This window comes from Danio rerio, chromosome 23, assembly GCF_049306965.1.
Source record: "Danio rerio strain Tuebingen ecotype United States chromosome 23, GRCz12tu, whole genome shotgun sequence".
NCBI classification, from domain to species: domain Eukaryota; kingdom Metazoa; phylum Chordata; class Actinopteri; order Cypriniformes; family Danionidae; genus Danio; species Danio rerio.
In genome coordinates this window covers 7,137,737-7,164,983 of record NC_133198.1, presented here as the reverse complement: position 1 = coordinate 7,164,983, position 27,247 = coordinate 7,137,737, and the positions used below count along the sequence as shown (strand labels likewise).

At 35.1% G+C, this 27,247-nt stretch overlaps 1 protein-coding gene across 1 annotated transcript in view; it reads left to right on the top strand.

The window, feature by feature from the left end:
* The first annotated feature begins 2,315 nt into the window (after positions 1-2,315).
* slco4a1 (solute carrier organic anion transporter family, member 4A1) overlaps positions 2,316-27,247 on the top strand; it is a 59,030-nt gene continuing 34,098 nt past the window's right edge. The window contains exons 1-2 of the mRNA XM_691171.8: positions 2,316-2,499; positions 26,891-26,928. The gene's annotated coding sequence lies outside the window, so the exon portion shown is untranslated. The remainder of the gene's footprint in view (positions 2,500-26,890; positions 26,929-27,247) is intronic.

Genomic DNA, 27,247 nt, shown 5'->3' with positions numbered 1-27,247 from the left:
TACTTTCACTTTGTGCATGTAATTAAAATGCTACAATTTTTGCATACAAATTGACGTTATAACTCCTCTGTTCTTCCACTTAGCCATGCTACTCCAACTGTTAGTCTGCTGTGAGTGAAAGATGAGAGGAAATGCACACAAAAAAACTCCACACCCTCAATATTTCTTTTCAGTTGGAAAAAAGGCATTCTAAAATTAACATATGCAATAACTTCTAGTTCAAGCAGACTTTTAATCACCTTTCTCCCCATTCTGGTGCTCAATTTGAACTTCAGTCTGGACTATGTCTTCATGCTAAAATGTAGTTGCTGTTATCTGATTGGCTGATCAGACTGTTGCAATAAAAGCAATTTATTAGTTGTGCCTAATAAAGTGGCCAGTATATGTTTTGAGTATAGTGAGCATATAGTGCACTCACCGGCCACTTTATTAGGCCTTAGTAGTACCGCGTTGGACCCTATTTAGCCTTCAGAACTGCCTTAATCCTTCGTGGCATAGATTAAACAAGGTACTGAAAATATTCCTCTGGAATATGCTCACCTAACCCTACCCCCAACCCAGTGGTGTCACTAGCTCCATTTAAGTTATTATGTCTGACATTGCATCACTGAAATATGCAATCTCACCTTGCATCATCATGGCTGCATCCAGATACTATTGCAAAGGTGCTCTATTGGATTGAAATCTGGTGACTGTGGAGGCCATTTAAGTACTGTAAACTCATTGTCATGGTCATGAAACCAGTCTGAGATGATTCGTGCTTTATAACATGGAGGGTTATTCTGCTGGAAGTAGCCATCAGAAGATGGGAACACTGTGGTCGTAAGAGGATTGCACATGGTCAGCAATACTCAGGTGGGCTGTGGCGTTGACATAATGTTCAATTGGTACACATGAGTCCAAAGTGTGCGCATAAAATATCCCCCACATCATTAGACCACCACCAGCAGCCTGAACCGTTGATACAAGGCAGGATGGATCCATGCTTTATGCGATCCATGGTGTGCGCCAGGCCAGAGTCAAGGTGGCAGGCCAAATTGACCGTCAGGCCACCGGTAAAACCCTGGTGTTCCCTATGGCCAGTCCGCCCCTAGTTGTGCGTGAAAATCCCAGAAGATCAGCAGTTTCTGAAATACTCAGACCAGCCCGTCTGGCACCAACAACCATGCCGCTATTAAAGTCACTTAAATCCCCTTTCTTCCCCATTCTGAACTGCAGCAGTTCGTCTTGACCATATATACATGCCTAAATGCATTGAGTTGCTGCCATGTGATTGGACGATTGAAAATTTGCATCAACAAGCAGTTGGACAGGTGTACCTAACAAAATGGCCGGTGAGTGTAGTCTGCATGATTTGCATTTTGCACCCCTGCCTGTCAGTACAACACTGATATATCTGCAATGCAAACTAACATTGACTTTAAAACTCACATATCATCCTCCAACCATTTAACGGCATGCAATAAAGTTGTAAACAAGCACAGAGAGCAGCTTACTTCAAGAGAAAAGGCATTGTCTCGCACCTAGAGATGAAGATAGAAGAACAGGAAACCACCGAAGAGTGCAGATGTTTTTCTTAGACCACAGAAATAGGTCATGAACTTCCGCAGAGCATCAGGATTTTAAGTTACAACATTGTTTTATGTACTGTCAATAAACCGGCTTCAGATTAGCACGACACAGAGGCCACTAATGTGAAATTTAATAATACCACCATTGCCTTGTGTCAACAGGTCATGGTATTAAAACTGATACAATCTGGTGTAGAATAATAAATGAATATCTTGGTGTAAATTTGGTATAGATAATAATTAGATAATTTGGTATAGATTATATTTGGATATAAAAAATATATAATACACTCTTTTAGAAGTAAATGTTAAAAAAGCTGTCGCTGGGGCAGTAGGTACCTTTGTTTACTTGAAGGGTCCATACTGCTACAGAGCCTTCGTAGCCAACATTTATTTCTGGGTAGAAAATAATAATATATTTTAATAACTAAATATATGTTTCTGTTTAAAATATGTATCACTAAATATCAAACGTAAGTATAATAAACAAAATATAATAAAATGAGTATCCCTTTAAATAATTTTTAATTGCCATTTAACAGTTATGTCTCTCCTCATTAAATATTTTTCACTTTATAATTTTAAATTTAAGTCATGAATGAAACGTGGAGCCTGCTATCTGTGATGTGCATAAGTCAGAATGAACTGAGAGGATGCTGCTGTTGCTGCTGCTGCTGAAGACAGTTGTCACACGCGCGCGGCCGTTAGTACGGATGACACCTATTGGTCCAGCAGCATAACGCCATGGGGGGCGGATTCTCATTGGGCGACAGCAGCTTAATCCGAAAGCTCACCGTTTTATAACATCTACAGCCTAAGCGTTTATTCATGGATTTACGGAGGGAGAGACAATGCACGCGAATGTGAAAGGCAATGCCAGAACTGTGGGAAATGGAGGAGTGCTCTGTATCCTCAGTAGCGTGACAACGTGAGTAGCTTTCATGACATTTCCATGTTGCGACAGTGATGAGTGAGCAACACCATGTGAGAGTAATGATAACTCAAAAGGATATTCAGTAAAGCAGCGCTGGCCAGACATGGTCTTTTAAACCGCAGCTAGCCATGGCTGATGGTACCCTCACTGAGCTCTTATTGTTGTGTACTGTAGTAAATGCTCAGACATGAAAAGCAGCCAGTCTGGACTGCGTCTTTCCTCCACCTGTTTCCACATGCCAGTGGAGACACACATGCTCTGTCGGGTCACTCCATAACATATGTGCGTCCCATCCCGAAATGAAGATATTGTTGTTATTATTAGGATATATTGACCAGGGGGGATATTAACAGTGAATAGCAAATTTCCTGAATGATTTTAACGTGAAATGTATTCCTAAATAGCTCCGTGTTTAATCTCAATAAGCTCCAATAAGGGCGCGCCCCTCTGTAATATTTTGGCTCCTCAGTTCCCCACATGCTCATGTAGACATGTACTTTTTTATTTTTTATGTAGACATGTACTTGAGAACAATTTTTATGGTGTTCGAATCACGAATCAAACATTCTTGTGAGTCGAGTCTTGAGCATTTAAACGGGTAACGTTAGAACCGCTGATTCGAAGGAATCGAATCACATAGATGATTCGTAATTTTTGTCACAAATTTATCTGATATAACTGTTTTTCTAACTGAAACGACGTAACGTGAAAAACTTGTTATGCTGTTAAGTGTTTTATTTGTTGTCTGTTATAGTAAAATTACATACTACACGCTTGTTTGCCGCTTATCACACTAATTGGGATTATAGTAGTTTAAATAAGCTTTAAATCCACAAACGTGCCCTGCACGATTCAGTAAAGGCACCGAAGGCTCAAGCAGTTGTCTATTTTTGTCTATACAATAATTTACACTAATTTAAAACATGGATGCTGTTGTCTTTTTTGGGGAGAACCAATTTATAATGTTCTCTGCAGGTTCTATGTTAACTATGTTAATTATAACTTAAATTCATCATTTTCAAGGAAGAAGCTATAGGGTATATGCCGAGCTAGTGTTCTTCCCAACCTCTGGTGACCTATTATTGTGAGTTTTTTCCATTTTATACAATTTCTTTTTCAGCATCGATGTTGTCATTTCATTAAAATACATTCAATTAAATAGACTTTGGCATTCATTTAGTTGCTCAAGCGTAAAACGAGACTAAAAAGCCTTTTACTCGCGCTCGTCTGTCAGAATCGGCAGGCTAGTGCAGAAGCTCCATTGAATATACTAGGGTAAAATGAATGCTCATAAAGACATGGCGGGGAAAATGTAATTTAATGCAGTGCTTCTTGTACAATCTGAGACCCACTTTATATCGGATATCATTCAGCCAGTGGAGATTGTTGATTTTTAAAGAAAACTGACCTTAAACGTGCCGGTTTTTCATTGACATGTAGTTCACCGGAAGCATTTAAACAAGGTTACTGGGAAGTTAAAAGTCCTATTAGCATGCTTAGGCATATAGTCTATTTTAAGCCAGTCATTGTACTTTAGTTTAAATGACCCTTAAGTAGGGCCAGACGGAATTTGCGGACGTTTTTTTGCTATTTCTGCTGAGGGGGTGCTCGCTGCAGAGCCATTTGAGCAGAGCTGAGCTCCAGCGAGGGGGAGCATGAGCTCTCGCTCTGCCTCCTGTAAGCTGTTTTAATGCGTACACCAACCCCACCCCTAACCCTACCCCCAGTGACATCACTCGTAAAAGAAGTGCAAAAAAGGTGGAGCTCAAGCTCAAGCTCCCCCTCGCTGGAGCTCAGCTCGCCCAAATGGCTCTGCAGCGAGCACCACTTGGAGAATTTTGGTAAAAATTTGCGGATTTCTGCGGAATAATTTTGGGAGTATCATAAATAAAACATTAATGTGTAAAATAAAATATAATATCTTTTTAACTTTTATTTAAAGTTTAAAATGCAAATCCAATTAGATTCACTTTATTTGATAAACAAAGTAAGTCTCACATATAATACATCCACTAAAAAACAGAAAATATTACTTTACAAACTGCATTGTACATAAATCAGATGAACATTTTCATGTTAGTCTATAATATTACTGTGATTAATTTAAAAACTGAATAAACTTAGATTTACTCAAGTAAATAAACAGAATTAATGATGGGCTGGAAATCTGCGGAATTCTGCGCGCGCAGATTCCATGTGGGCCTACCCAAAAGGTTAATTTGATTCAAATAAAAAATGAAGACAACAAGACATTTTTGTATAGTGTTCATTAAGTGTATACAATTTTCATTCATTCATTCATTTTTTTTTGGCATACTCCCTTTATTAATCTGGGGTTGCCACAACAGAATAAACAGCCAACTTATCCAGCATATGATTTACGCAGCGGATGCCCTTTCAGCAGCGACAGCGCTACCCACTGCGCCTATACAGTGTAGAATGTGTCAAAACTTTTTTATAAAAGAAAAAAACAAATGCTCATTATTATTAAATTATACATTATGATAATTATTGAAATTCAAAATCATGCCATAACTTATAAAACAAGTTAATTCTCTAAAAATGTAATTCATGGTGTTACTTTAATTATATATTTTTGTGTTTTTTTATTATATATTTATTAATAATAAATAAGTAAATTTAAAGTTGTAGTGTTATGTGACCAGTTGGCTGGTGCTTAGACTAGTCTCACAATGTTAGTCATAAATTTCCCCCTTAAAGACTGCTAATAACTTTTTTAAATTCAGTTACCTAAAAGTAGTAGATCTGTCTAAATTATTCTGAAACATAAGAATTTTTTTCTATATTTAAGATGATATATTTTATTATATATATTTTAATTTTATATATATATATATATAGTATAGGTAGCTGTAGCACGATCGCCTCACAGCAAGAAGGTCGCTGGTTCAAGCCTCGGCTGGGTCAGTTGGCATTTCTGTGTGGAGTTTGCATGTTCTTCTCGTGTGCGCGTGGGTTTTCTCCGGGTGCTCTGGTTTCCCTCACAGTCCAAAGACATGTGGTACAGGTCAATTGGGTAAGCTAAATTGTCCGTAGTGTATGAGTGTGTAAATGAGTGTGTATGGATGTTTCCCAGTGATAGGTTGCAGCTGGAAGGGCATCCGCTTCATAAAGCATGTGCTGGATAAGTTGGTGGTTCATTCAGCTGTGGTGACTCCAGATTAATAAAGATGAATGAATGAATTAGACACTCTAAGAAAAGTTGAGTTATTTATTTAAGTTAGAAATATTTAGTGCTTTGTTCGGTTATTTTTAACCTATGTTGGTTTGTTTAATAACTAAACAAGTTGGGTTAAATTAGTGGTGCTTTGTTGGGTTATTTTGAACCTTTATTGGGTATTTATTATATTTATTCTCAGGCTCTGAAAGAGACAGAAATAAGGGAAGTAAAAATGTTGCAGCACTATTCTTCGTTCATTCAGTATCTTTATGCTGATAAAAATAGTACAAAAAAAAGTCAGCTGTGCAACTGTACGATGACCCATTATTATAGTCATTTGTTACTTTTTTTTTGTGAATACGCTCTTCTCCTCCAGAGACCATTCAACAGTAATGATTTAGTGAAATATGAATCTCCTGACACACTGCAGCCGTGATGCAATAGATTAAATTAGCTGAAAATCCTTATGTCCATCCACCTCCCACTGCTTGCTCTGCTAATCTGTAAGCCAGTGTACAGTATAATATCTGTTAAACAGCTTTTGACCTTTAAGACTTAAAGCGACTGCCATTTACCATTAATATTTTCCCAGGGTTCTTAGAAGCATTAGTTGTCATAGATGAATAAATGTATATCCTGAATAAAATCTACCAAAAAAAAGACTATAATTTTCTGTTACTTTAAAGCAAAATAAATCAATAACAATGAAACTGGTTAGGTAGAAAGAAACATGCCCACATCCAGATGTTAAACACCTTCAGATAGCATAAACCAGTTTTAATTAGGTAAATTCTAACACAAAACATGTCACAAATACATGAAATATTTTCACTGACTTCTCACTAATTTCAATGACAATATAAAAATTGGTTACAATTACAAAATTTTGTGAAAGTTTGTGAAAAGGATCCATTATCCTGCCAGCTTTTATTGTAGAGGGTTTATTTTGATATTCAATATAATATAAGCCTAGCGTACACTAATGTACTTGTAAGACCTTTAACATTCCAGATATGATTATTTATTTATGTATACCTATTGGTAACCGTAATTTTTTTTGGACCTCAAAGGTGGTCAGGGTGTGTGGACGTGTTGCTGTTCTGTTGCTTGATGTAGACTGGTAATGACTAATGTCGGAATGGGGTTTTGCATGTCAGTTACTGTTTAAAAGACACATCAGTTTCCACTAAATTGGAAACCCACTTCCTTTTTCAGCGCTCGGTGTTTCTCTGTACTGAACTGATATGCACATTTTAACTGTGCCTCAATGTTCTTGAATATATAAAAAGAATAGCTGCGTCCCAAATGGCACACAATACACTATGCACTATGTACTTATACACTTACACACTCAACAGGATAGTATGTGTATGTAGTGTCCTCCCAAATGGCACACTTACGGAAATTCAAATCGTTTCCCTGATGATGTTTGACGGTTGCCAAATCAGTGAAATAAACGACCGAATTATCAAATAATACCTGCCGTGAGTATTACTTCATTCACCATCGGGAGGCGCTATTATCACTCTCATAGAAGAATTTTGCTTTCACCATCCAAAATAAATAAAGTTATCCAATATGTGCGTCTGATAGCTCCGCCCCTTCCGCTACGTAGACAAACCTGTGGTCGTTGAGTGCGTGAAGTGTCCATCATTCCACACTTCATTTTAGCGGCTAAATGAGTGCATCATCCGGGTAATTAAAGTGCACTTATTATTTCTAGAGTTTTCAGTGTGAACGCACTGCTTACACTATTTATACTACAAAATGGCGTAGAATAGTGCATAAGTATGCGATTTGGGACGCAGCTACCATTTATGATGCAAACTGGACATAATCAAAATAAAAATGGAGCTACCAGATTATCTCCAAACATTAGCAATTATTCAACACCCAAGAGTAAAATTTTGTTAAAAATGTTTTATTCTAGATAACCTCTTGAGATATATATATGATATTAAGTGGATTTAAACCTGAAGGCTGAACAGGCCATTTAAAAAAATAACATTGTGATCCCTGAAATCATCGGTGGATTTGAGCCCTATTTGCACAAGATTAGTTTTACCTGATTACTTCTAGTCATTTATTATAATTGCACATGTTGTCTATGATCTTAATCCTATGTGAAACTATGTCTGTAATTTAAAGCAAAATTCCCTCGCAAATCATATTATGTTGCAGTGAGATATTAGTCCTGAATCAGCATCTCTGTGATTGTGCCGAAAGTCTACGTTCAAGAAAATTATTTCTGCTGCTTGTTTAAGCCTCTTATATAAAATGAGCTGAAGCAACATTTTTTTTTTTGGACAACTCGATTGTTTTATGCTCACATAAATTTTTCAACTTAGTAGGTGTGCATTTTACAGTGTATACCAGTTTGTTTCCTTTGCAGCTTTTTGTCCATCTTTTGTGAAGAATAGAGGCTGCATTTGGGCGTTTTGATAGTATTGTTGGTGCAGGGTCAAAAAGATATACATACATCTAGGGCTAGGCGATATTGCAAAAACATCATGATATCATGTTTTATATCATTCGATATGGATAAATATAATTGTTAACAATACATTTAGGAATAGTAGGATTTTATTTAACCACTTTATTTTACCAACATTACTAAGGCAAATAATTTTAATAGTCAAAAACAGAAATAGTTAAACAAAATATCTTTATAATAAAATGAAAATAAGTGTTAAAGAGACTCTTAAACTTGAACAAAGTGTGTGCAACTAAGGAAGATCAACATCTACAATCTGTGAATAAAAATGATACAGTACACCTCAAATTCTGTGAACAAAATTAATTATGAGAATCAAATCTGAGCTATCAGGTAGGAACCAGCCATCATTTAAATACATACTGGACATTAAAAATTCTGGAGTTGCATGACTATATTACCCCCTTATGCTAAAACTCATTCTGACCTGAAGTGGCAAGCATGAGCACGTGGTTACCTTGACCATTAATGGGGTTTGTGCTCGTGCCCCCTGGCATCAAAACATACCAAAAGGAGTTTCATTCTTTAAATGATAGTTAAAGTCAGAATTATTAGCCCCCCTGTTTATTTTTTCCCCATTTTCTGTTTAACGGAAGGAAGATTTTTTTTCAACACATTTCTAAATACAATAGTTTGTTCTGTAGACTATCAAAAAAAAAAAAGGTTAAGCTTAAAGCCTAATTTTGACCTTAAAATGTTTTTTTTTTATTAAAAACTGCTTTTATTTTAGCCAAAATAAAACGAATACGACTTTCTGCCGAAGAAAAAAAATATTATAGGAAATGCTGTGAAAGTTTCCCTTCTCTGTAGGAAATATTTAAAAAAAGAAAAGAAAATTCAAAGGGGGGCTAATAATTCTGACTTCAACTATATATATATATATATATATATATATATATATATATATATATATATATATATATATATATATATATATATATATATATATATATATATATATATATATATACACACACACAGTTGAAGTATATATACAGTTTTAATTATTATTCCCCTTTTGATTTTTTTTTTCTTTCAAAAAAATTTCCCAAATGATTTTTAACAGAGCAAGGAAATTTTCACAGTATGTCTGATAATATTTTTTCTTCTGGAAAAAGTCTCATTTGTTTTATTTCGGCTAGAATAAAAGCAGTTTTAAATTTTTTAAAAACATTTTTGGGACAAAATTATTAGCCCCTTTAAGCAAATTTTTTTTCCGATCTACAGAACAAACCATCGTTACAGAATAGCTTGCCTAATTCCCCTAACCTGCCTAGTTCACCTTATATACCTAGTTAAGCCTTTAAATGTCATGACATTACATTACACACAGTTTACATTTAAAATGTGACGTAGCGAACAGGATGTGTTTGTGGAACACAACAAGTTTTGTGAGAGAATGCAAAAACTTGTACATCTGTCTTTTCCTCTTACCCAGTTTTTTTACAACACCACATACCTTCAGGGGTTCTGTACAAAAGCCAGAGTTTGTAGTAAAGCCAGTCAGGGGGAAACAATATTTCTTAAGGGGGCTAATAATATTGACCTTTTTAATATTGAGTTTTTAAATAAAGAAATATACAATTCCAGCCAAGCTAAAAGAAATATGGCTTTCTCTAGAAAAAAGTGTACTGTTTAAAAATGCCTCGCTCTGTTAAATAGCAATTGGGAAATATTTTAAAAAGAAATCCAGTTTCACAGCCAGGAGGCTAATCATTTTCTCTTCAGCTGTATAACTATATATATATAATTTTACTTTTATGACTTTTTACAGTTCAGGCGAAAAGTCTGCAATTGAATACAATCCCATGGCATGCAAATGTAGTTGCTACTGTCTTGTTATGACAGTCTGTTAACCCACATTTCCCTGTGCCAGAGGCGAATTCTGGAGTGCAGACGAGCTGATTGGCTGCTTCTGTAGGTCATTCATTCCACTTGGTTACACCTAGGCACAGACACGTTTACAGCTAAATGATGAGACAGGCCCCTGGAGATATGACACACGTAGTCTGCACACATGCTTCACAACATATTGTAACACAGATGTAGTAAATGATATGGTCAAAAGTCATATGGGCCTTTATATATATATATATTAGTGCTGCTCGATTTTGGGAAAAATCATAAGCACGATTACTTTGGTCATAATTGTAATCACAATTATTCAAAACACTTATCAGTTGAGGGCGATGCAGTGGCGCAGTAGGTAATGCTGTCGCCTCACAGCAAGAAGGTCGCTGGGTCGCTGGTTCGAACCTCGGCTCAGTTGGCGTTTCTGTGTGGAGCTTGCATGTTCTCCCTGTGTTTCTCCGGGTGCTCCGGTTTCCCCCACAATCCAAAGACATGTGGTACAGGTGAATTGGGTAGGCTAAATTGTCCATAGTGTAAGAGTGTATGTGTATGTGTGTGTGTGTGTGTGTGTGTGTGGATGTTTCCCAGAAATGGGTTGCGGCTGGAAAGGCATCCAGTGCGTAAAAATGTGCTGGATAAGTTGGAGGTTCATTCCGCTTTGGCGACCCCGGATTAATAAAGGGACTAAGCTGACAAGAAAATGAATGAATGAATGAATTATTAGTTGAAGTCAAAATTATTCACCCTTCTGTGAAATTCTTTTAAAATAAATATTTCCCAAATGATGTTTAACAAAGCAAGGAATTTTAAAATAATTTCCTATAATATTTTTTCTTCTTCTGGAGAAAGGCTTATTTGTTTTATTTTGGCTAGAATAACGGTGGTTTGTTCCATAGACTATCGAAAAAAATGTAGCTTTAAGGGGCTAATAAGTTTGTCCTCAAAATGGTGTTTAAAAAAATTAATAACTGCTTTTATTCTAGCCAAAATCAAACAATTAAGACTTTCTCCTGAAGAAAAAATATTATCAGACATACTTTGAAAATTTCCCTGCTTTGTTAAACATCTTTTGGGAAATATTTAAAAAAGAAAAAAAAAATTCAAAGAGGGGGCTAATAATTCTGACTTCAACTATATATAAATGACTGAAGTAGTAGCGCAGTAGGTAGTGCTGTCGCCTCACAGCAAGAAGGTCGCTGGGTCGCTGGTTTGAACCTCGGCTCAGTTGGCATTTCTGTGAGGAATTTGCATGTTCTCCCTGCATTCGCGTGGGTTTCCTCCGGGTGCTCCGGTTTCCCCTACAGTCTAAAGACATGCTGCAGGTGAATTGGGTAGGCTAAATTGTCTGTAGTGTGTGAGTGTATGAGGGTGACAGGCCCAGTGTAAAAAAAGTTGTTATCATATGGACAAGTCTAAATGGAGGACTTGTTCAGAAAGAGCCGTACGGGACTAAGAAAAAAAGAAGAAGAAGAAGAAGATACACATATATATATATATATATATATATATATATATATATATATATATATATATATATATATATATATATATATATATCCCACAAGGCCACGCTGCAAAACCCTGGAGATACAAGATTCAGGTTGTGTCCGAAATGGCATACTTCTATACTATATAGCATAATAAAAACAGTATGCGAGCTGAGTAGTATGTCCAAATGCATAGTATTCTAAAAACAGTTTGCGAGAAGTACTCAGATGGCATACTACTTTCAGCGAGATTCTGAAGTGCTCATCCGATGGGCACCATACGCTATCCCATAATGCCACTCGAGAAAATTTATGAATGGGAGTGAAGCGGCGCAACTGACACAGCTTAAAAAGTTATATTGCATTAGTTAAAGAGCCCCTATTATAAGTGAAATAGGGTCATATTTCAGTTGTAAGGGTCTCCAACAACAGTCTAATATGCATGCAAGGTCAAAAAACACTTTCATGGTCTTATAATCTGCATTTATTTTTACCTAGTTATCCCAGCGACTCCCCTATGAATCGTTCAGTGATTCATTTGTTCCCAAACCCCTCCTTAGCGCGAAGCTAATCTGCTCTGATTGGACTGATGACAGCCTGCTGCGATTGGTCGACACTGACAGCCTTCAGCGCGAAACAGAGTGAAATGCACCGCAGCTAATCAACAATATAGAAGTAGTCAGAGTGCATACACGCTTCATAGTGTAAGGCGTAGATTTTGGCTGCCAGTGGGTGAATGTAAATACAGACGATGGACTTGAAAATAACAACGACTAACTATTTTATTGAGCAAAAACTCCAAGAACTGGCGAGGAGATCTCCTAGCCCGTCACACTCTACCTGCTCTTTTCACACACACACACACATTACCCTCCTCCTCAGAGGAAACAACACACACACACATACATTACCCTCCTCCTCGGAGGTCCGTAACCAAATCGCGATATGATAATATAAAGTTAACCTGATACAGTACATGCGGTTGCAAGTAACAAATCACAACTAAATACATTTGCAAGCTAGAGTAAACGAGGCAACGACTCTAATTGCACGTACTTACACTTGTGAAATGGAGGAAGAAAACGCTCTATGTTCTGACATAGTCCATCAGTACTCTTTACTGATCTTTCCTTTAACAAACGGCCGATGAAGTCTTCTTTGGAAGCATGTAGTTTCCAGAAGCACTCAAACTGCTCAAGGCTGGGCTATAATGCTGAGGTTTCATCTTTGGGTAGAGACTCAATAATATCCATCTGCACAACATGACTTTATTTGACTGGCATCTGTGTGTGTGTGTGTGTGTGGCTTTTTTCTGTGTTAGAGGGCGGGGCCGCAGGTTTCAAATCTCCCGAGTTTGTGCGCGCAACTACTTGTGTTTCGTAGATACGTCATCGCGAAACACCTAATGACTCGTTATCAAGACGACTCGTTTGAAGCACTATGAGTCGACTCAACAGTTTTAAACACTGTACTCTTACAGATTTAAGCCTTAGCTGGATATTTCACTTCACTTAGAGCTGTGTTACACACTACATGTAGAGTCATTTTTAAAAATCCATAATATGGACTCTTTAATACAATTAAAGTAATGTTTTCTATTTATTTTTTAATAATATAAAAAAAATTAGGAAATTACCCATGACAACGTAAGTGTAATATAGTTTCGTATTTTTATTTCGGCCCGCGGCTATCAATGATATTTTGTTTTTGGCCCTACATACAAAAAAGTTTGGGCACTTCTGATATAGAACACACTTTTCTTACAGTCATGTAGTAAATTCAATTTCAAATGTGGTACCTACTCGAGTAGTAGGCGATTTCAGACACAACCTCAGTGAAAGATAGAATGGCTATCATAATAAGACATGAACAATGCAGGTATTATAAATACACGGTTCAGTTACTTCCTTATTCCATGGAAATAGATTAATTTTGTATATGACTAATAGGACATACTGACTTGGTAGCAGGTTGCTAGAAAAATACATGTTCAGGTAGGGTGCTGGCTACCTTACCTAACTTATTTGCTTTTAGTTGTTTTCCTACACTCTAAAAAATATTGTTTAGACCAAACAAAAAAAATCAACGCAACAGTTTGCATCAATATTTTCAAGTTACGGCAACATCTAACAAAATGAAGTTCAGACAGCAAACTTTATTAAGTTAGCCAAATTACCTTGACCTCTTCAATCAGAGGTATTTTTACATAGCATAACCTCAATTTTTTTAAGTTGAGTACTTAAAAAATTAAGTTGTTCCAACTAGCTTTTTTTATTAACATTTAAACAAAAACCAGTGTTATGTACTTAATTACCATAATTATACATGCTAGTTTTCAAGTTTAGAATCTCAAAAAAATTAAGTAGCTGAAATTAAATTTTTTGTTTGTTTTCATATTATTGTTAATTTAGGTGCTTGTAAGAAATACATTTTTAAACAACAGCAATTTTAATTTCAGTAGCTTTTTATTTATTTAGAAACACAGTTTTCAGTGTTTTATTTTAAATATTGCACTTCTCAAAGTTTACAAAACACAAATGTGTACTGTCTCACAAATTATAAACAAACTGACCCGTCAGCTTTGCCTTCAAAAATGTGCATGCATGCATAGCTATGCCATCACAATGAATTCCATCAAAACAAGAGTTATAGGCATTGATACACTTAAAGCTAACTATTAACTTATAAATTGAATATTTTACAAACTACTTGTTATTAGTTAACCTTAATTGTAAAACATGTAACATTTTAATATTATAAACAAACATATATAAATGCCACCATTCATATAAACAGTATGAAATTAAAAAAAGATCAGCATGTGGACTTCAAAATACAAAACAATGTAGTTGCAACATAAAGAGCAAAATGTACTTTGAAATAAGTAGAGGCTTCAGAAAATGCTGTTCTTGAGACGCATTACTTTTGCACTGGGATTCAGTCCATCAAGTTCAAGAAACAGCTTCTGAAACACTTAACAAGTATATTTAAGCTCCTTGGGGTAGCTCAGATTCAGAGCATATATTATGCCCGTTAGCAGAGCACAACACCTTGAGATATCCATTCCAATCAGGATTCTGATTCCCTCAACAATGATGGTTCCCGTCTTGTGGTTTAATTCCATAGTTGACAGATCACCAATGATGGCAATTTTCATCACTTGCTTTTTAAGGTCTGCCTCAATTCCTTGTGTATTCTTGTAAAGCAAGAAAAAAAAAATTAGATTAGCATGATAGAGATAATTAAATTTATAATTACTTCAGTTTTTTATTTTACTTACATATGATTTCAGTTAATCTCTGGAGACTTTGTTTTATTTTACCCCTTACATGCATGCACCCAGCTACTTACTCATAAGAATAATTCGTTTCGCAATGTAATTTAAATGGAAAAGTGAAACGCAACTGTCACACCCATTTTACAAATCTTTCTCATTATTGTCAACATCTGTTTATTGAACTAAATAGTACATTGTTATTTTAACACAGAGCTAGGTAAACCCAGTGTGTGTGGACAATGTAATATACCTACACATTAAACTAAAAGAGAGCAGTCATTGAGCACATATTTTGTCTTGTATGTTTCCACTGTCAAGGGAATATTTAATTTGTATTTTAAAACATTGTAATACTCACAGCAAACTCCTTGAAAAGATCCTCTTCTTTCTCTCCAAGATAGACAACAAGACAGTGAATGGCTACTTCTCTCCATACTTCAACTGCATTATTCTGTTTAATTAGAAAAATATATATCAAGATAAAGTACCTACAGTAAATGAATAAAGTTTTATCTGATTAAATAACTGATGGCAACCTGACAATTTAACACAAATCTAAACTATTCTAGTGTGTACAAATTATTTACAATACCTCAAGAAGCATATCCTTAATCCTTCTGATTCTTTCCCCTTTAGCTCCTCCCCTTGATGAGGCCAGGTCCATTAGTTTTGGGCTGCATTTGTCAAGTTTGGCCATAAATGTGGATTCAAGACCTACAGTGGTTATCCTCTTGAATTCTTCATTTATCTGTAGAAAAAATAGAATAATTAAATAATGGAATAATTGTATACAATGTGTAACACAACAAATAACATGTAATATGTTATTGTTGTAAGAAGTTTTTAGCATAAATAACTTCAAGATGATTTTCTCGCAAAATTGTGAAACTAGACTAAAAAAAAAATAACCTTACCTGTGTTGCATCTGATAATGCAGGCCAGCGCTCCAAGATATCCCTTATTTCTTGCCCATTTTATCTGCAACAACTTGAAAATTGTTTATTTTTGTTACTTCATGCAAAAGGTTTACATTAGACAGATTTGTGGACTGTAAGATGGACTTTACAACCCAAGCAGGACTGTAAAATACCTTTGATGATGGGTCCAGATGCTGATCGAGATATAAAATTTAACTCTTTAACAACCTCTTCTATACACCTGTAAGATACATTAAAAGTGCTCTCCAGTTTTAGAAACAACAAAGCTATTTTTTTTCTATGCAGTTTGGCAGGTCTGTCACATCATTATTGTCATCTTGACATTCATCAGACAGATCCCCACTTTGACCTTCCACATCACTGTGTTGATCTGCATTGAATGAACATACATACCTTTTTATTATGTCTGCCTTGAAGTCATGCAATGAGTGAGGAGTATGTTTTCGGCTTCTGTGGGAAGCAAATGTACCATAAATGTTAGTTCTGAAATTGCAGTTCTGAAATACACAGATGACAGTTTCGTGTTTTTTTTTTTTTTTATTTCTATGGAAATTGTCATGGCATTGCAACAAGGACAAGTAAAATAAAAACTTGCTGCAAATCTGGAGGTTTTCTAAGTTTGATGTCTTGATAAATGTGATTTAAGGCTGCCCCATGTTCTGAAAAAACACAAACAATCTTGACAGAGGCATGGAAATGGTTGCCCACAATTACCATGGTGTAGTCTGTAATGTTTTAGCAAAACTATTTGTGTTGATGTTTCAAATTTACACATTTTGCACCCCCAACCTATTTTATATATAAGCCTACTTATATCTAAAATACAGATCAGCCTAGAAAGTTGTAATACAGTTGCATGAACTTTGTATGAAAATCTTAGCAATCAGTAGATAAATGTAATATTTTCTATAAGAACAGGAGGAATAAAATACAACTTTCAGGTTGGATAACAACTGTGAGCAAGCTCCAGAATATACATTTCTGCTAGGGTAACTAACATAAAACATGCAGGATAAAGCAATACTGTTTATGTAAAAAAGCATCTACTATATAAACTTTATGTTATTTTGACATATATACTGTACTAAATTGCCTTTCTGGCTTACCGTATGTGTTTTTACTTTCTTATCTACTATTTTCTAGTCAAAAAACACTGCCAACATCAACTATAATTTACCAGGAGTAGCCAACACTAATGGAATGTAGAATATTGATTTGGAAATGAAGTAAAACCCACATTTCTCACCTTAAAGTATCCTTTGTGCCAAATGGTCTGCTAAAAACTTGTCCGGACATGCCCGTTGATCGTTCAGTGCAGGGAGGAGCTTTGAAATCCAGAACTCCATTGGTGTGAAAAAATTGAGTTATCAACGCAATTTTTTTGGGTTGTTATAAGTTAAATATTGTTTTAAACTAATTGACAGATATATTTATCTTTAAATTACCCTCTTTTTTAAGTTGATGTAATTATCAATATTTTCCTGTTGTGCAAACTTAATAAAATTACTCTGGCAATTTAAACGTTTTAATATAATCAGCAATGTAGAATTTTTAAGTTACAACAATGTATTAAACTCTGTGGTGGTAACAGATCGCTTGAGTTATTTTTTAGAGTGTAGCATCTGCTGGTTGTTTGACTGCCATCTCCCAGCTGATAGTGAGTTTATTTTTTATAGCTACAGCTGAATGATTGACTTGCTGCTGGCCATAATTCTGGTGAAACAAACATGTTGCATGGAGAATCATCCGCTGGTGAAAACAAGCTTGTACTTTCAGTTTTCAGGTTTGTCATTATCATATTTATTATTCACTTTGTGTGTTAACTTTTTTCTTATTTAAAGAGGTATCTCTCTCTAGGTTTGTTTGGCTACTTATCCATATCTAGGCTGAAGTAATTAGAATCAAAATAATTCATCTAAATAATAAATAAATCAAATATATTGCATTTGCCGATTGATATAACAATGTGCACAATATGAAGAAAATTGTAGTAGTTTAAGTCATTCTCAGTTATTAGCATTTATCTTTTAAGTTATTACAAAACCTTGTATTAGAAAATAGTATTTCCATATTACTGAATATAAGTCTACAAACTATAAATAGGTTTTATTAAAAAAAAAAAATTATAAACTGTTAACATTTTTTGTAAATTATACAGTATTTAACTATAATATGAACTGTATTTTATTGTAGGACAGTTATGCATTATGTTACTCTATTTTAAAGTGGCATTCACACACACACACACACACTCATACACTAGGGACAATTTAGCCCAGGGATTCCCAAACTTTTTTATTCCGGGACCCACCTAGGCAAGTAATTCAATCTCAAGACCCACCATGATATTTTAATAAGGAAAAATGGGTAAAAAAAATGTATCGATTTAAAGTAGTCAAAATATATGGTGTGTGGCTTTTAAGATTTTGCGATTTGATATACACAAAATTAGGCTCGAAGTGCTTTTTGTGGGATGCTGACTGTAACTGTGATCATTTTTTTGTTGAAAAAGATACCCTTCTTTTTTTAGAAGAGAATATGATCAACCTTTGATCAAGCCCCTTGATTATGATCAAGCCCCGTCACATCGCAGTAAATTCCACTGCTGGTGTAGTCATAAGAAACTAAATAGCTTTTTGATCGACTACTACAAGCTGGGAAAACGTCAGATAAAAATGTCAATGAAATTAGCGTTATAGCTGAATAGATCTAATATTTACACATTTGCTTGAGGAAGGACTGATGGGGGTAGTTACATTACTATTACTATTTTCCATAACATCTATGCCCCTCCATAACATTAGCTGACGTTAAAACTAACAGATAGCACTATAGCTATTTATTGATTAGCAATCTGTCAACATTGGGATGTAAAAAATATAGGACAACAAATAGCTTCAAATGATAGAAAACATAGCAAACATTAGAAAATATTGACAATAAAATAAAAGGTTTAGCCTATTAAAATCAAAGGCCTATACAGAAATAAATAAAGCTATCAAATATATTGATGAAATCTGATTAAAGATACTATAGTTATTTAGTGGAGAGCAGCAAATGAATCTCTCATTGTGTTTTGTTTGATAACAGAGGTGTTATTGTAAGAATGCACAGATATATAATGAAGCATTCGAGTACTTTAGTAACTGTTTGTGCTCATTTAAGAGAAAATTAGTAGTGTTTAAAATGAAACACGCAGGACGGAGCAAAAAACAAAAACGAAAAAAGGAAGCACTTTTCCGACGGTCCCTTACTGAGAGCTCCGCTCAGCGCGAGTTCTACCAGCTAACCGGCAGATTGCAAGGGCTCAAACGGAGCAGTGCTCGTAATGTCGAGCGAAAAAAAAGGAAAAAGACAGCCGTGAAACATAACCAGCTTTGTCTTTTTGTAGGAAACACACTTTAGATATTTTAGTGTAAAAGGTTTTTGAGTTATTGCCGTCAATCGTACTGGTTTTGATTCACCGCAGTGTAAATACAGCTGCAGCTATGTGACGTTGCGCGACCCACCTTTGTTCACTTTGCGACCAACAGTTTGAACACGCCTGATTTAGCCTACCCAATTCACCTGTACCGCATGTCTTCGGACAGTGGGGGAAAACCGGAGCACCCAGAGGAAACCCACTCGAATGCAGGGAAAACATGCAAACTCCACACAGAAACGCCAACTGAGTCGAGGCTCGACCCAGCGACCTTCCTGCTGTGCGGCGACAGCACTACCTACTGCGCCACTGCGTTGCCTTACTCTTTTTTTTTTTTTTTAAGATTTAAATGAAACAGAATATTGGCAATGTCATGGTATTTTTTTTCACAAAGATGGCATGAATAAGCTGAATGAAGTGTTTTTAAATAAAATGTCAAATATGTAAATGAAATGGGAAACAATAAAAACTTGTGGTGGGAAAGGAGCTTTTTTTTCATTTTGTAAGAAGCACTTCTTAGTCCATTCAATATGCACTCAGCACCCGAGTCATTATGCAATAGGCGATTATAAATAGATGTTTGTATGAATTTATTTACAGGACACTTCCCTCCCAGAAATCCTCAGTGAAAGTGCCATTCTCGCAGTCTTGTTTTGTTTCCTTTTGTTTTACCTTGTTTTTTTTTCCTGTGTAAATCGTATATCACCATATGACCGTCCAGCACAGTTCAAAGAGAAGGGAAGGAACCTGCACTCCACAACAAACACATGTTCCCACCCGCAGCTCTCGCTGATGTTATCCTTCCCTCTGTTTGATCGCACGTTTAAAATTAGAAATGAAAGGATTCATAGAACACCAAAACAAATAATTTGGCTTTTTTATTAATCTCATTGTAACAAAGCACAAACTACAGAGCTTGTTTGAAGGCAGAACTGAGAAATTATTCAATCACACAGTCCCAGCTAAATCAGTGATATCGCAATTAAGCTATGCATTCATTATTCATAGCAAATGCATCAGAAATAAAAATTGGCAATTGCATTGACTTACACTTAGCTTTTATGCATAATAAAAATGCTGATCTGGACATGTAATTCTTCTTTTCTCTTAAAAATGTATGATTATTTTGTCTGATATACTCAGAATGGTTTCATTTATATGTGGAAATAAGTTTTTCATATGAATCAGACAACATGAGCATTCTACAATGCAAGCAGGTAGATCAGATATATTTACTTGTCTAGGAATTGTATGTCATTGAAAAAGGGTAGCAAATGTCAGTTCTGACATCTTGGATCAAATTGCTGCATGCATGGGTCCTAAACCTTAATTCTCATATAAGGGCATTTGCTTTTGTCATGTAGCACAAGTTAATGTTAGTTAGTGCAGGGGTTTTCCAGCCTGATCTCACGAGAAAACGTAAGTATTTTACGTTTTGGCAGTTCAGTGGCTAATTCGTATGAATTCAGTCGTACGAAATTGTACAATTTTAAAAAGGAGGCGTGGCACCTAACCCCACCCCTAAACCCAACCGTAATTGGGGGATGAGCAAATCATACTAAAATGAACGAATTAGATCGTACGTATTCGTACGAATTAGCCACGAAATGAAAAAGTTACGAATTGCCGTGAGATTGGTTTTCAAACTTTTTAATCTCAGTAACCCCCAAATATGATGATTCCTTGCAAGGGACCCCTTTGTCTAAAGTTTAAAGTCTCTTATGTATTTCAAGTATAAATATGTAAACTAAAATTCCGTATAACATAAAGACATTATAGTTCATATTTCACAGGCATGCAAAATGGTATTATTTTTAAAACTATTTATTTTATTAGTTGGCAACTCAGTATAGCCAAAAATGATTCAATTCAATTCAATTCAGCTTTATTTGTATAGCGCTTTTACAATGTAGATTGTGTCAAAGCAGCTTCACATAAACGGTCATAGTAACTGGATCAGGGTAGTTCAGTTTCAGAGTCCAAACACTGAAGAGCAAATTCATCGATGCATAGCTTTTCAGATCCTGAGCCATGCAAGCCAGTGGCGACAGCGATTCTCAAAATGTTTATATTTCATTAAAACAACAGCAACAATGAAATATTTACAACAACTAAACAAGATAGCTTTTCTAAATAAGGCACTGGCAGATAAAAAGTTAAACCTGGACGTTTGTAACATTTGTAGTTTCTGTAGTTTTTTCCCCATGCAAAATATTTACATTGAACATATGCTTCTGCTTACTGTGTTGTCTGACAAAGGCACACAATCTACTTTTCGTGCCACTTCCTCTCCAAATAACTCTTTGACGATGTCTTTGGTAGCTTGTAATACCATTGCTTCGCCAACTGTGTGCGGCTTCTTAGCACGCGCGATGTGGAGTGATGCCCAATATGAGGCTTTAAAACACCTCTCAGGGACTAATGCTCGCTGCAGAAAAATACTAGCCTGCCGGGCCAAACACAACTCCTGATGTTTGAAATGGTCACTCGATTTTCCAGCCTCATTGGGATGTTTCTGCTGTAGATGGCGCTTGAGCTTAGATGGTTCCATGCATTCGTTGGAGAGAATCTCTTGACAGAACACACTGTGGTCTTTCGACTCCCTACTTTTAATACGCAGTAAAACCAAACGCAATGTAAGATTGGTCATATTTTCTGTTTTTTGCCCTAACGGTTGCCAAGTCAGATTTGCCTGAACTGCTTGCGGGAGCGAGTTTCGTTAAAAATCTTTCCATCATCTGTACTGCACTTACAGCCGCTAATTGCTCCATTCAACTGAATGCAAAACCTTAAAGAGCGCAAAGGATTTTAGGATAAACATATTACAATTAAGTATTATAAATCATAAAACTATATATAGATTAATAACTTATAACCATTATTACTTATTTTAGGATTGGAAAAAAGTATCTCAGAAAAAATGTTTTTTTTCCGCGGATCAAAGTTTGAAAACCCCTGAGTTTTCTAACATGATCAAACATTGGAAAACACATTTATTCCATTATTTGTTCATGGCAGTTAAAGTTAGTTAATGAAATTAAAGTCGTTTATTGTTAGTTGATGTTACTCTCAATGCAATAACTAATATTAACAAGCATGAATTAGTTTTTTAATAATGTGTTAGGAAATGTTAAGCTATGATAAATAAATGCCATACAAGTATTGTTTATTATTAGTTGCATTTAAGCAACATATTAACGAAAGAGAGGGAGAGAGAGAGGAAGAATGAGAGAGAATTTAGATTTTTCGTCACGCCTTAAATAAAAAATTTAAAGACATTATACAATCAAATGTTACACATAAAAATTTAAAACAGCCTAATAAACCATAAACTCTAAATTTTCATCACAAATTTGACATAAAACTCCTTTGTAACACTAAATCTTTTCAAAACACATAAGATCACCCATTGCTTTGTAATACTGAAAATCAATAAAAATTCTGGATTTCAGTATTTAAAAAATTAAAAATGTTAAAAAAAATGTTTTAAACAGCCACTTGAGTTTTGCTCAACTTGTACCTTTCTAGTGTCATAAATTGCCATATTTGCTTGACCCAAAAGAAGATGTAATAGCTGACAGAAAAAAAATAAAATAACATTTACGTGTATACTTATAACCACAAATGATCGTTTCCAAAGAAAACATCTCACCAAAACGAACAAATTAGTGAAGACCTGAAAAAAAGGACCAAGCCTGTTACATAACATAAAAGCATGATAAAGGGTTTCACGTTGAAAACAAAATTAATTAAAATATCAACAACCATGAATTAGTTTTTTTATAATGTGTTAGGAAATGTTAAACTATGATAAATAAATGCCATGCTAGTATTGTTTATTATTAGTTCATGTTAGTAAAAACATTGACTAATGAAACCTTATTTTAAAGTATGACCAGGTAATGCATTTAAGCAACAGATTAACGAGAGAGAGAGAGAGAGAGAGAGAGAAAGAAAGAGTGTAAACAGTACAAAACTACTGCAAACCACATGATCAAAATATTTTAGTTCCATTGTGCATAAATCACATTATATGGACATGAAATGTAAATGCTTACTGCTTTAAAAAAAGCCTAGATCAATAAAAGATGGCCAGATGTAAATATTTCTGTCAAAAAACAATAACAATCAACCTAAGCAACAGCTTTGCCAACAGTGTAGAGAAAAATAGAAATGACACTGCGCTTAAGGATGCTATGTTCATGAAAGAAGCCTAAATCTTGAATTAAACCATGTAATTAATATAGGAATAGATCAACTAGTACTTTCCACCCTCATTTAATTCATCTTTGGTCAATTTAGTTGCAGATATCACGTGGCACTTGGCATTGGATAAGTGGCATCAGAGACAGTATGTGGCATTGATGACCGCACATTAACATAAATGCAACATCAACTAGTTCTGGGCATGGTCCTCACTTTTCCTTCACCATTTTTAAAACTTTTAAAAGAAGATTTATTCTAAAAAACACAGGGTTAAAAACTAGCCAAATTGGGTTGTTTTCAACTCAACGGCTGGGTAAATATAGGACAGTACACGTCAGGGGTTAAATTAACACAATTAATTGGGTTATTAATTTTAACCCCACAGGTTGTTTTTTTCTACCCAATAATTGGTTGTTTTTACTTTAATAATAGGCTAATTTGATTTAATAAATAGGTTATATTTTCATATGTAATTTTTGTTTTCTTTTAAATCATTAACCGCGGGATAAACAAAATTACTCATTTGTGTTCAATGAAAGCATTGCATTTAAACACAAAACACACACACAGATAGGTAGGTAGGTAGGTAACAATCAAATATATGGCATCCCAATCAGCCCCTGCTGTGAGTTAATGTGTCTGTGTGGTGCTAGGGTTGCATTAGTTAACTCTTAGCAATAATTACCCAGAAAATAACCCAGGTTTGGGTTACATAGCTCTACCCAAAAACTACCCAAGATTTAGAAATTAACCCCTAAAAATTACAAAATTGCCTCTACCCAACATTTGGGTAGAAAACATAACCCCAGATATTTTGGTGTACGGTTTTTCAAGAAAATCAGATGCAGTCACAAAAACAAAATCAGTTATGAAGATCTGCAATGTAAAAAAATATGCATATATGGACTTAAGAGAATCCTTTTTTTTCTTTTCTTTTTTTCTGGGTTGCATGCTCATTTGGATCACCATTTTAATTTGGAGGAAATCCCATGCCAGAATTCTGCTCATGCGTGATCTTATATCATTTCCTGCATCACTTCTCATGCATGCGTTTTGACCTAGAAGCAGAGTTGTTCGGGAATCCGAAATATTATCTAATGTGTACCCCCAGTCACAAATGGACAAAGCACAATAGCTTTATGACAGAAATCCACAATTTTTAAAATGTTTTATTTTTTATTTTTCATTTTTTTGCAGTTCAGTGCAATCAAAATCATATTTTAGTCAGCCGTCCAATCACAGTGGATGACAGTAAAGTATGTTCTGATCCCTTTTTCTGTTTCCAATAAAGATTCCGATATCATGTTAATTATTTGGTGTGTTCATGCACTCTCAAATAGCTTATGGAGCTCATTGTGACCAGGTAAAACTTGTTGCTTTGCTTCAATGGCCCTTTCAAACTTCATTGATTCTGGCTCATCCAGTGTTTTGTATGGAATGTCTGTATAAGGAAAAACTGAGAATTTACTTCTTAAAGAAACTTTTGTCTTTTAATGTTGTCAACACATTGTTGATCATTTTTTATAGTCAACAGTGTTGCAACATTGTGTGCGATCTGTTGGCATTTAAATGCTTCTGAGGCCCAGAAGAAGTCACTGAGAAAGGTGGTAACAACAGCCAGTATGTAGTTGGGAATAAAATGAAAGAGTATTGATAGTAAGAGTACTAAATAAGGCTATCATGATTGTCAACGATGAGAGACATCCTTTTTCATACACCTTCCATCAGGTCATCGATAATGTGTTCCCAGATGTGTAAGAAGTAGGATAAAATTAACATTTAAGCAGTTAAGCTTTTAAATTCCTCATGTCTCAGTAGCAGTTGACAGCTAGACTGGATTATTTATTTAGAGGAACCATGTTTTTATACCTAATTTAATACTTAATTTTATTTGCACAATTGCTGTGTATATTTTATTATTTCTCTTGTTGTTTTATTATTCTTGTTGATTGTACGGTGTCCTTGAGTTGCTAGAAAGGCGCCTTTAAATAAAATGTATTATTATTATTAAATGATTTATTATATAAATGCCAAATGTGAAATGTCAGATGCCTCTGTGAGTGTAAGCAACAAATGAAATTTCCCTAGAGGGACAAATAAAGTTAACTAACTAACTAACTAACTAACTAACTAACTTACTTGTGAAGCCATAGTGTTCTACAGCAGGGGTGTCCAAAGTTGGTCCTGGAGGGGCGGTGTCCTGCATATTTTAGTTCCAACCCCAACTAGACACACCTGAACTAACTATCTAGTTCTTTCTAGGTATACTAGAAACCTCCAGGCAGGTGTGTTGAAGGAAATTGGAGCTAAACTTTGCAGGACAGGAGTTTGTAGGAGTTTGGACACCCCTGTACTACAGGTTGATGAGCCTTCAGATGCTTTATTTAGTTTATTTATTTTTTTTTTGAATGAGAAATTACTTGTTAATGTTAAGCAAAACTATATGGTCTCCTTTAAAAAATGGTAACAGATTGGTTTATGGTTTTAAAATTATCGCCGAGACCAATGCCATTGGAAATCGGTGGCATTTTCAACACTATCAGATAAGGAAAAACCATAGCTGAAAGGCCATTCTGAACTGATTTATTGACCAAATAAATATTCAAATTTGATAAATAACTTTAGCATGGTTCTTCTAATGCTGTGGTTGAAGAGATCTTAACAAAGTTGTTTATTTTGATCATGTATAGTCTAAAATAACTAAAGGGTTAAGATGTAAAAGGTTTATCTCTTTGCTTCTCTCAATTCCTTTATTTAAATTACAAACTGATGTTTTTATCAGTGTTTTTTTTTTTGAGGTCAAAATATAATGAAGCATCTTGTATATTTTTACTGAAAAACAACACAAGAAATGGCACAAATACAGTCACAAAGCTGAGAAAAAAGACACCATAAAGACACCTTAGCATTTTTAGATCACTCTCACAATGGAGGGAAAAAACCCAAAAGCCACAAAAGCACTAACAAGCACCCAAAGCTATAGAGCGCTGACATTTTTAGCTGCGTAGAAATGCTTTGGTGAACACAGTCTAATGTTTTCCTTTCTGATGTTTGGCGTACAGGTATGATTTACATAAAAAGCTTAAGCGATTCATTTCATCTCTTGTATGCATCAATGTAGTCATTCTCTGTATATGGTGGAGAAGTCTATAACACTTAGAGTTAGCTTTAAGCATTTTCTTTGTTGTTGGCTATTACTTATTAACTCTGTACTTGGCTTGCAAAAGAGCAAGTGGTGAGCAGGTGTTAGCAGGGCTAGCAGAAATCTGAATAGCAAAAACAAAATTTAAGTGAATTGCCCTACTGGTCCGCTTCTTTCTCCATTAAAAGACAGACAAAAAAATAAATGCTGTGTCAATAAATTTGATTTAAAGAGAGATATTTGTGATGCCTGAAATGTTGGTTGAGCAATTTTAGCAGTGCTGATTCAATGATGTGAAGGAGTACGTTTGGAGTAACGCCCAGTTTTGGGGCTGTCTTGCTTGCTCCGAATGCCTCATGATGCTTGTTTTCTCTCTTATCTTTTACAGTCAAGATCTCAGACCCTTGTAGACCACTGAGGAATCAGGTACGTAAGTTAAGGTTTCTCAACTGTTCTTTCAGTGTGGTAATTGTAATACATATTTTGGCTATAGCATGATGTTTATGTTTGTGACCATTTAGTTTAACTTCTAGAGAATTCTAACTATTTAAAAAGTGTGCTATTCTACAGTATGATGTTTTATATAAGGTATACCTGTATTAATGCAACTGAAAATTAAAAATGACTAAAATGTGATACTGCATATATAGTAATACTGTAACACACACGGTGAGGAGTAAATGAAATTATTTACATGTAAAATAATGCAGTTTCCCCTGGCAATGTTTGTGTGCACTGGCTTAAA